The sequence below is a fragment of the Mastomys coucha genome, unplaced genomic scaffold (genome assembly GCF_008632895.1).
Source record: "Mastomys coucha isolate ucsf_1 unplaced genomic scaffold, UCSF_Mcou_1 pScaffold9, whole genome shotgun sequence".
In the NCBI taxonomy this organism is placed as follows: domain Eukaryota; kingdom Metazoa; phylum Chordata; class Mammalia; order Rodentia; family Muridae; genus Mastomys; species Mastomys coucha.
The window spans coordinates 74,502,311-74,512,766 of record NW_022196915.1 but is presented as its reverse complement, the minus strand read 5'-3'; positions in this window follow the sequence as shown (position 1 = coordinate 74,512,766).

The following is a 10,456-nucleotide window of genomic DNA, read 5'->3' as shown; positions in this document are numbered from 1 at the left end:
TCTTCAAAAGTATAATCACATCAACTGAATACTTACCAGACGGTGAAATAAATCTAGCACTTCTTTCTCTTTCATGTGTTAAACAAATTCATATTTGGGGAAAAGGATCAAATATGCTTCACCAGGGTTAATTATATTTAAACTATGATACAAAGATTATTTTATTTCTAAGACATCTTTTTGGAACATTTAAAATTGTTAAATTTTCTTGACAGTAATAGAATAAGTTTGCAGATACAGTTTTACTTAAAGTGTGTTACACGAAAATATAATTTATTACTTCAGTTGAGACATTTCTTTCTTTCACTATGATATGTAAATGTTTCTGAGTAGATATCACTGAAACATCTTAAAAACAAGGTCATCTTGTGTTCTTGGTGGCATACTTAAAGCTTTGATTATGATCAAGGAGACTACAAAAATGATTTAAAAATACATATTAAACCTAAAAGGAATACCAGATTAGGAGTCATATTCTTAAATTAGGAGTCTAGTATAATTAATATAAGCTGACAGAAACATGAAGTCTTTATAGTAAAATTAGAAAAGAATGTCTGTATAAAGACTGCATTGAGAAATTGAGGGGAGATATGCTAAGAAAGATATTGGCATTTAAAATAATGAGGCATTTCTTTATCATCTGTAACATTTCATGTAATTAGGTGAAGCCATGGAAACAGCTTATATTGAGAGGCACAGGCAGACTATCCATAACCTTTAGTATAACGGGCTTATGCACATCTCTCCTTGGGGCTGTTTTTTTTAGTGATATTTTGTTTTTTGCTCTATTTATAAATTCTTTACTCTCTCTGTATCGCTCTCTGTCTCTGTCTCCCTGTCTTTCTCTCTGTCTCTCTCTGCCTCTGTCTTTCTCTCTTTTGTAAATGCTATGAATATTTCCAGAATTGTTCTGAGCTGGTATTACTTGATAAAAGCGTTGCCCTTTCAGAAGTTACAAATTATTAGGAAACCTCACAGATCCATGTAAAAGTAAACTAAATTTTTGTTGGTTTCTTGTTTATTTAACACCAAGTTTAAAAATCATTTCACATGTTATTTACTACACATACAGAGAGTAAGTTGATAGTTCCTCCAATGCTCCAAATCTCCATACGTAGTTTTTTTTTATTTTTCCTTCCTGGGTGCAATGTACATACTCTTCAGATTTTCTGCTTGGCTTGGGAAAAATTAAACACAGAAAAGAAAAAAGGAAAAGAAAGAGAAAGAAAGTATACCATTTAAATAGAGAAGAACATCAGGTGATTGCAATTAGACAAATACATGAAAGCTACCTCTTGAGTAACACAAAACATAATTCTACTACTCCTAATTTTAAATAATCTCAACCAACCGCTCTGGTGTTCACAGTCAGTTTAAGTGTTCAAAGTCTTCCATTTAAAATCATTTCACTGATACATTTTTCTAATGCATTGAAAATGATTATACTCCATTAACACTAGCCGTCCAATGACTTCTCTGTAATCAAAATAGAATCCAGCTTCAGATAGGAACAACAGAATCTTCACAGGGCCAAGGGCCTCTCCTCCCATTCATGATCGACTTTGCAATCCTCTACTATACACATGCTGCCAGAGCAATCAGTCCCATCATGTATAATCCTTGGTTGGTGGTCGAGTCCCTGGGGGCTCTGAGGGTACTAGTTAGTTCATATTGTTGTTCGTCCTAAGGGGCTGCAAACCCTTCAGCTCCTTTGGTCCTTTCTCTAACTCCTTCATTGGGGTCCCTGTAACAGCAGTATTGTTTTAAATTTGACTGTGTTCTATGCTCACTTTTCTCCTCAGGAAATTCTCCCTTCTTTGGTTCACATTTCAAAATATCATACATTCTCTCCTACATTTCTTATGCTGAGACTACTTCCCTAGTCTTTCCATGCTCATCTATCCTTCCTTCAGTTGTGCTCTGGCACTAGCAATCACTTACTTGAGACATTGTAAAAGCATTATCTCTAGGTACACTTGTTTCTGCATTCCTTTGTCTTCTCAGAGACAGGCGTTTTGAGTTTTCCATTCTATCAGGTTGGCCATTGTGAACAAATACTACAATGAGAATTTTAGAAATCAATGGATGTTGGCTAAGACAGCGTCCATTTAAAAATATATTTAAAGCATATAGCATAAAGTAATTAAATTTCCCATTGTAATTTCTAAACTTAAACAAGCCTCCAAAATTGTCATGTTAGCAGGTTTGTAGTTGAGATAGAGTAATTTGGTAGAAAGAAGACAGGCAGAGAGGTGTATAGACAGAAAGACAGAAAGGGAAGGAGGACTGGCCAATGGGAAACAGAGCAGTCACTGTCCTATGGAGGTTTAGATTCTCCTAATCTTTGATAGAGCTTCCAATTTTTTACATACCTGTGAAATTATTGAGTGGTTCTGTCTGTGGCCTTTTGACCTTGACAGGCACTGTGATTTCCACCTTACTCTTCACTCTTTATATTGTCATTGTTTCCTTGAATGCAGGAAACATGGTTTTTAAAAGTGGATATACACATATTTTATTTACATAGACACAATACACAAAAAATAAATTAACTGAATTATATATAGTTCTGCCAAAATATTTGAATAAGAAAATAAAGTAAATTTAAAACTCATGAAAAATAATTATTTAAATGTAAAAATACATTTAAATACTTTAAAAATCCACCTTCCTTAAACTGTTAAGATTGGTCATGTTTCTTTTTCTGGGTAGTATTCGATTTTGTTGAAGTAAATGCATATTACTTATTTGTCTCATTTAAAACCTTTTTAGTTATTTTGAAATAATGAAATTCCTCTTATTCTGATGTCATTCTTATTCTAAGAAATATTTCTCTCTCTACACTCAGAGCCTAAAAATATCAGTCAACAGATGAGCAAAAAAAGGAAGAGCATACATTTACTGCAGGAGGAAGAAACAGAAGGTATTTATACTGTCCTATGCTCGGTATCATTGCAATATAATAAAATTGGGTTTTCTGCTTTAAGAAGTATGAGTTTTTTATGAATCCAAACTCTGAAACATGGAAAATTTGTTTAGAAATTCTATGTGCAATTTACCTTATCTTGTAATATAGAATGTAAGGTTGATAGGATTGGTCTACATGGCTTACCTGATAAAATCAGTAAACCTTACATTTTATATAATAGGAAAATAACATTCCAGTCTTCTATGCAATAAGCATTGATTTATAACTTATCATATTTCAGGGAATAGCATAAATTAAGTAAATCAAAATTAACAGGAATGCCAGTGTTCTGTTCTTATGAATCTTAAATATAAACAGATATCTCATGTATGTAAAGGAATCCATAGAGAGGGATGAAAAATCCTTAAACAGCAAGAACATTATATATCTGGATAAGACATTAATATGATTGAAATAAATGATCAATAAAAATTAAGTATATTACATTTAATGAACGGTTTTTTGTACACATATATGTAAATAAAATTGAGTTATAAAATGTCTGACACTGAGAAAAATAAAAAAAGAGTTATAAAATGTAAGAACATTATGGTAAATACAAAATAAAAACATTAATAAAATACTGTAGGTAATAACATAATTAACAAAAGGCACTTTAACAACAGTCATAAAGGAGACCTGGAAATATAGAAAAAAGCAAGGGTCTAACATGGAAAACAGAAAGGTTCTGGAAGCCAGTTGGTAGAATACCTAAGATGGAAAATTGAAGTCAAATTTAAAGTAATAAAACATCAGAAGAGGACTTAGAATTGCAAGAGGGAAAACAGGATGTCTATTGTGTTTCTTTTTTCTTTTTTTCTTCTTTTTCTCTTTTCTTTCTTTCTTTCTTTCTTCTTCTTCTTTCTTCTTCTTCTTCTTCTTTTTTTATTTATTTATTTATTTTTTTAGACAGGATTTCTCTGTATAGCCCTGGCTGTCCTGGAACTCATTCTGTAGACCTGACTGGTCTCAAACTCAGAAGTCCGCCTCTGCCACCCAGGAGCTGGGAATAAAGGCCTGAGCCACCACTGCCCAGCGTGTCTGGGAATTCTTGTATGAGAAAAAGATAGCTGGAGATGCGCCTTACTGAGACAAAACAAAAAATAGTGAGAATAATATAGTAATAAATGTAGAGTTATTGATATTAAAAATGCATGCCTCTCACACATTTGGTTGCATAGTTAAACCAAATAATGATAAAATTCTTTTAAAGATAAGATCATACATTAAACGTAAAACACATTTTCATAATTGGGTAGATAGAAGTAAAAGATTCAGAGAAAATATTAGAGGAAATTTCTTACTCTAAGATGTACCTTTCCATAATTGATAAAGTACAGTTTAAGTATTGTATATATAAGTAGCGCACCAATGAACATAGATGTGAAAGGATCTCTGTAGTGCGATGTAGAGTCCTCTGGGTACATCCTCCAGAGCAGTGTAGTGCAGACTGCTGTGGTTGATTGCTTTTCAGGGCGTTTCGGGAGCCTCTACACTGATTTCCATACTGCCTGCATCAGTATGCCTTCATGACCCAATGGATGGTTCCCTCTATCCTCCCTAGCGTCTGTTTTTATTTGGTTGATTAGTCTTGGCTTGACCTTTTTGACATGGGTTAAGACGATAAGTCAAAGTGTAAGTGAGGCTTTTTCTAATGACAAAGATTTTTGAAGTTGTATCAGCATTTATTAGTAATTTCTATTTCATTTTTTGAGAATATTCATTTAATTTTATACACCACTTTAATTGTTTTTTCTTAATGTTCCAGTTTTTCTCCAGTTCATTATTCTAGATATTTTTTCGAGTGCTCTTAGGTATTAACCCTCTGTCAACATTACAATTGGCAAGAGTTTTTTTTTTCTCATTCAGTAGACTGTATCGTATCGCAAATTATGTTGTTTCTTGCTGTAAAGAGATTTTTAGCTTCTTAAGTTCCCAATTTATTAAGCATTCTAAACACTCCATAAAGTGCATTGGTATATTATGGCATGTTGTGATAATTCTTAAGACCTAGCTCAAAAAATAAGGTTTCTAATGTAACTATGATAAGTTAATAAGTACGAATTAAACAGGAACATTTTTATATTAAAATGGATATTTTTAAAGCTTACTGTGTTTTAAATCTTACTCATCAAAATGAAGTTCTGACTTAAGCTTTGTAGTACTGGGTAAAAATATGAATGCATGTGAATAAAGACGGAGAGCCATAATCTGGAAATACTGAAATGGTGAATTTTCTCATATGTTTTATAATCAGATAACCAAACTACACCATAAACAATGTAATCATCAATGTAATTGTTCAATGTAATGATCAATGTAATCATTCTACCATGTAATATATCTAAATGTTCTAATTGATCATGTTCCATTAGTTTATGTATATAAACGTGACTTCAGAAATTAACTCATATTTTGAGATGCACTTGACATTTCTTTCCAGCTACGACTTCATGCATCAATCTGTCCTTTGATGTTTCAAGGTTCATCTTATAGTGAGAAGCCTCAGAATGGACAATTTTAAATAGGCTCACCTAATCTTTTTTCCCAGCTTAGAATGTTGTCGAACTTTTTCACATTTTTACATTAACATACTTTACATAACATTACAAACATAATACTTTATAATAGAGAAATTGTAAGAGATCTCTCTTATGAGGAAATATGATATATAGATACATGCCATGAAAATTTTTAAATGATAACTCAATCCCTAAGTGTCATTAACATAAAGATAGAAGTATTATAGAAGAGAATCTCTTTGTGAGTAAGCAAAGCCGATCCTATTTAAAAAAAAAAAATGTGCCTGGGAAGATCAAGTGCCGAAATGACAAGCAGGACAAATGGAATTAGGTCACTACATGGGGAATACAAACAGCTGTAATTTTACACTAATTTGTAATAAATTATGTGTGATTATATGAATCAGTCTCTCATTAAGGATTGCTAATGTGCAATAAGTGAATAACTGAGTAATAGAGATTGCAAATCAACATAGATAAATTTTTATATTTCTGTTCAAGGGTAGCCATTTATTGAAATGCATTTAAAAGCTTCCCTAAGGATATCTTAATAACAGTGGAAACTGGTTCACAGTGTGAATAATCAAATGCCTCTTCAGAAGTGAATATTTTTGTGTTACCCGCTGCTTGTAAACTATTTTTTTAAAATATTCTTTGGGTAATCTCTGTTGGTGATGTATAACCTTATATGTAAAATAAAATTTAATTAAAGTGCTTTCATCTCTCCATAAAGTAGAGATTTAGTCTTGACTTTCTTAAATGAAAATATAGCATAATTATTTTAAAAAGGAGTTTTAAGGTTATTTTTTATTAGATGTTTTCTTTATTTACATGTCATACAATATCTCCTTTCTCAGGTTCCCCTCCAAAAAATAAAAGAAAAAAAAAGAAAATAAAATAAAAAACAAAAACAAACCCCTGTTCCCTCCCCCCCGCCTTGCTCACCACCCCACCCTCTCCTGATTACTGGCCCTGGCATTCCCCTACACTAGGGCATAGAACCTTCACAGGGCCAAGGGCCTCTTCTCCTATTGAGGACCGACTTGGCCATCCTCTGCTATACATATGTTGCTGGAGCCATTAATCCCACCATGTGTACTCTTTGGTTGGTAGTTTAGTCCCTGGGAGCTCTGAGAGTACTAGGTAGTTCATATTGTTGTTTGTCCTAAGGGGGCTGTAAACCCTTCAGCTCCTTGTGTCCTTTCTCTAGCTCCTTCATTGGGGATCCTGTACTCAGTCCAATGGATGGCTATAAGCCTCTAGTTTTATATTAGGTGGGTACTGTCAGAGCCTCTCAGGAGACAGCTATATCAGGCTCCTGTCAGCCAGCACTGTCTGGCATCCACAATACTGTCTGGATTTGATGATTGAATATGGCAAGGATTCCCACGTGGAGCAGTCTCTGGATTGTCCTTCCTTTAGTCTCTGCTCCATACTTAGTTTCTACAACTCCTTCCATGGGTATTTTGTTCCCCCCAGAAGATTGCAATACACAAAGTACAATTCACAAACCACAAGAAATTCAAGTAAAAGGAAGACCAAAGTGTGGTTATATTGTTTAATTATAAAGTTTGCTATGATTTGGAATTGTCTCCTTACTTGAGATAGAGATTGCATAAAGATAAAAGAATGAAAAGCACAAAACCTAAAATTAGAAAATAATGTATACTTTCAATCATATTTCTTTATTTGTATATGTTGAGCAATAATCATGTAGTACAGGAACATGGGCAAGCTTTGTGGGGTTCTTTGATATGAAAGATTATGGGACTGAAGAGATGGTTCTGTGGAGCATGCTCTTCTCTTGGAAATGTGAATTTGGTTCTATGCATCTATCTCAGGTAGACCAAAGCTACATGTATTTCCAGTTCAAAAGGATTAGACATTGTCATTTTGTCTTCATACATGAGGGTTGCAGTGTACATATTCTCACAATGACATACTCATAACTCAATAATTAATTAAGGTAGTAGCATTATCCACTATATTCTTGCCCTCTTGAGTGTTGCTGGGTAGGGACTTACAATGCAGACTTATTTTTAAAAAATTCAAGGTCTTTTCCATCTTAGCATCTATGTACAAGGTTCTATTTTTTGTATTTTTTGAAAGGAAGGACATTCAGAGATGTTTTATAGATGTGTTTCATTTTTAATTCACCAAAAGAAGGAAAGAGAGCATTGATTTGTAGCACACACTCCAATTATTCTTTTATTTCTTAATTTTGAAATTATAATACAATTTTACTTCTCCTTTCCCTTTTCTTCCACCAAATGCTCCAATATATGAAATTTTAAAGTAAATCTTAAATAGATGAGAAAATTTCAATTATACTCTACTTTTATCATGTAGATGATTCTGCAAATGCAATAATAGTTTCTTATACAGTAAAGACCATTATGTAATAGGTACTCTTGGTAGTCAATTTAACTGCATTTTGCTGTACTACTGAGGCCTTTTTCTTGATAGAATCACTTACAGGGAAGACCCATCCTAATTATGAACCTATTGAGATGGGAAGGTCCATCTTAACCATAAGTCACTCCAGGTGACAATCTGTATAAAGGCCACAGGAAGAAAGAATCCTGACTGCTTGTCCTCACTCTCAATAAGATGTTCATTTTTAACTGGTATTGGAGTCTAATTCTGTGAGATTCTGTCATATACTGAAGACCAGCTAACACATCCAGACTTCTAACACTATGGACTGAATCACTACTGGGTTCTTGGATTTTATAAAGAGAAATAGTAATAGTTAGAGTAATAGAATATAACATTTAAGCCACCCTAATAAATCATATATATGATATTATATATATAATATATATTAATATATTGATGATGTCAGTGGTAATGGTTGTGTGCTTGGAAAGTAGAAAGGGAGGTGGGAATGACAAGTATTGTAAAAGGATTTGATAGCCTTACAAAGAAACTAGTAAACATGCCTTAACTAGTTATTATAGGCACAATTAAAAATGTAGTTTAAAAATATTTTGGTAAATAAAAAGTATGAATCATATTTTAATATATTTTATGCTCAACACTAAAATACCAAAAAGGTTAGAAAAGAGTATTGAAGTATTCATTATACAAAGACCAAGCCACATTGTGCACTTTTTAGACTTTTCTGTGTGATATAAAGATGTAAGGAAATCTAGAATATGAGGAAAATCTGAGTGATTTTCATTTTATTTGATTTAATATTTATTGTGTAAGTCTAAAATAAAACATCATGTGATTGAAAGATTTATGAAAAAATACAGTGATTCTCAATTCTAACCTAGTTCAGTCCTGATTCTTCTTTTCCACCAATTTTTAGTTTAGTCCTTCCTTCTAGAACACGTTTCCTCATTGCTAAATAGTATTGATATTTTTTAATTTACTCAGTTTTGAATACAATGTCTGATATTTTATGGTCAGATATGTTGAAATACATTTTCAATTGGACTCATTTCTGTGTTTATCTTGAACTGTTTGTTCAATATTTATAATATAGTCCAGTTCTTATTTTGCTCTTGAATTCACTACCACACTACACACAAATTATTCATCACTTCTCTAAATTAATTGTTATTAAATCATCACAATTATATTATGAGATTTGACTTTGAAGGTCTATAAGCTTCAAAAATGAGAAATAAGTATTATTAAGCTTAAATTTCCAGAGGAAATGAATATTATGACATATTTTAATTTTAAATTATAGCAAATTGTTAAATTTTATTTGTATAAAATAAATATCTGGTGTGTTGCAATAAGGAAGAAGTATTTTAAGAGAAATTTACAAACTAAAGAATGTACTCTTCCTCTACATATAAGAAAATTAGTTTTAATTTGATTTTGAACATCATAACCCTAACATTTAATGCAGACTTGACTAAAATATGTGACTCTGAAGAAAGGAATGTGCACTTTCAGTCTCTGGGTATTTTATAAACAATGCAGTCTCTGCTCCACACTTTGTATCTCCTCCCACAGGTATTTTGTTCCCCCTTCTAAGTAGGACTGGAGTATCCATACATTGATCTTTCTTCCTCTTGAGCTTCATTTGGTCTGTGAATTGTACCTTGGGTTTTCTGAGCTTCTGGGGTAATACCCACTTATCAGTGAGTGTATACCATATGTGTTCTTTTGTCATTGGGTTACCTCACTCAGGATGATATTTTCTAGTTGCATTCATTTGCTTAAGAATTACATGAATTTATTGTTTCTAAAAGCTGAGTAGTATTCCACTGTGTAAATGTACCATATTTCCCATATCCACTTCTCTGTTGAAGGACATCTGGGTTCTTTGCAGCTTCTGGCTATTATAAATAAAGCTGCTATGGACATAGTAGAGCGTGTGTCCTTATTCATGTTGGAGCATCTTCTGGGTATATGCCCAGGAGTGGTATAGCTGGATCCTCAGTTAGTACTGTGTCCAATTTTCTGAGGAACCACCAAACTGATTTCCAGAGTGGTTGTACCAGCTTGCATTCCCACCAGTAGTGAAGGAGTGTTCCTCTTTCTCCACATGCTCCACCTGGGGATCCATCCCACATACAGTCACCAAACCCAGACACTATTATGGATGCCAACCAGTACTTACCAACAGGATCCTGATATAGCTGTCTCCTGAGAGGCTCTGACAGTGCCTGATAAATAAAGATCTGGAGGCTCTCAGCCAACCACTGTACTGAGCACAAGGTCCCCAATAGAAAAGCTAGGGAAAGAACTGAAGGAGCTAAAGGAGCTTGCAGCCCCATAGGAGGAACAGCATTATGACCCAACCAGTACCCCAAGAGTTCCCAGGGACTAAATCACCAACCGAATAGTGTACATGGTGGGACTCATGGCTCAGCTTCATATGTAGCAGAGGATGGCCTAGTTGGTCATCAATGGGAGGAGATAAACCCTTGGTCCTGTGAAGGCTCAATGCCACAGCTTAGAGGAATGCCAGGACAGGGAAGCAGGAGTGGGTGGGTTGGTG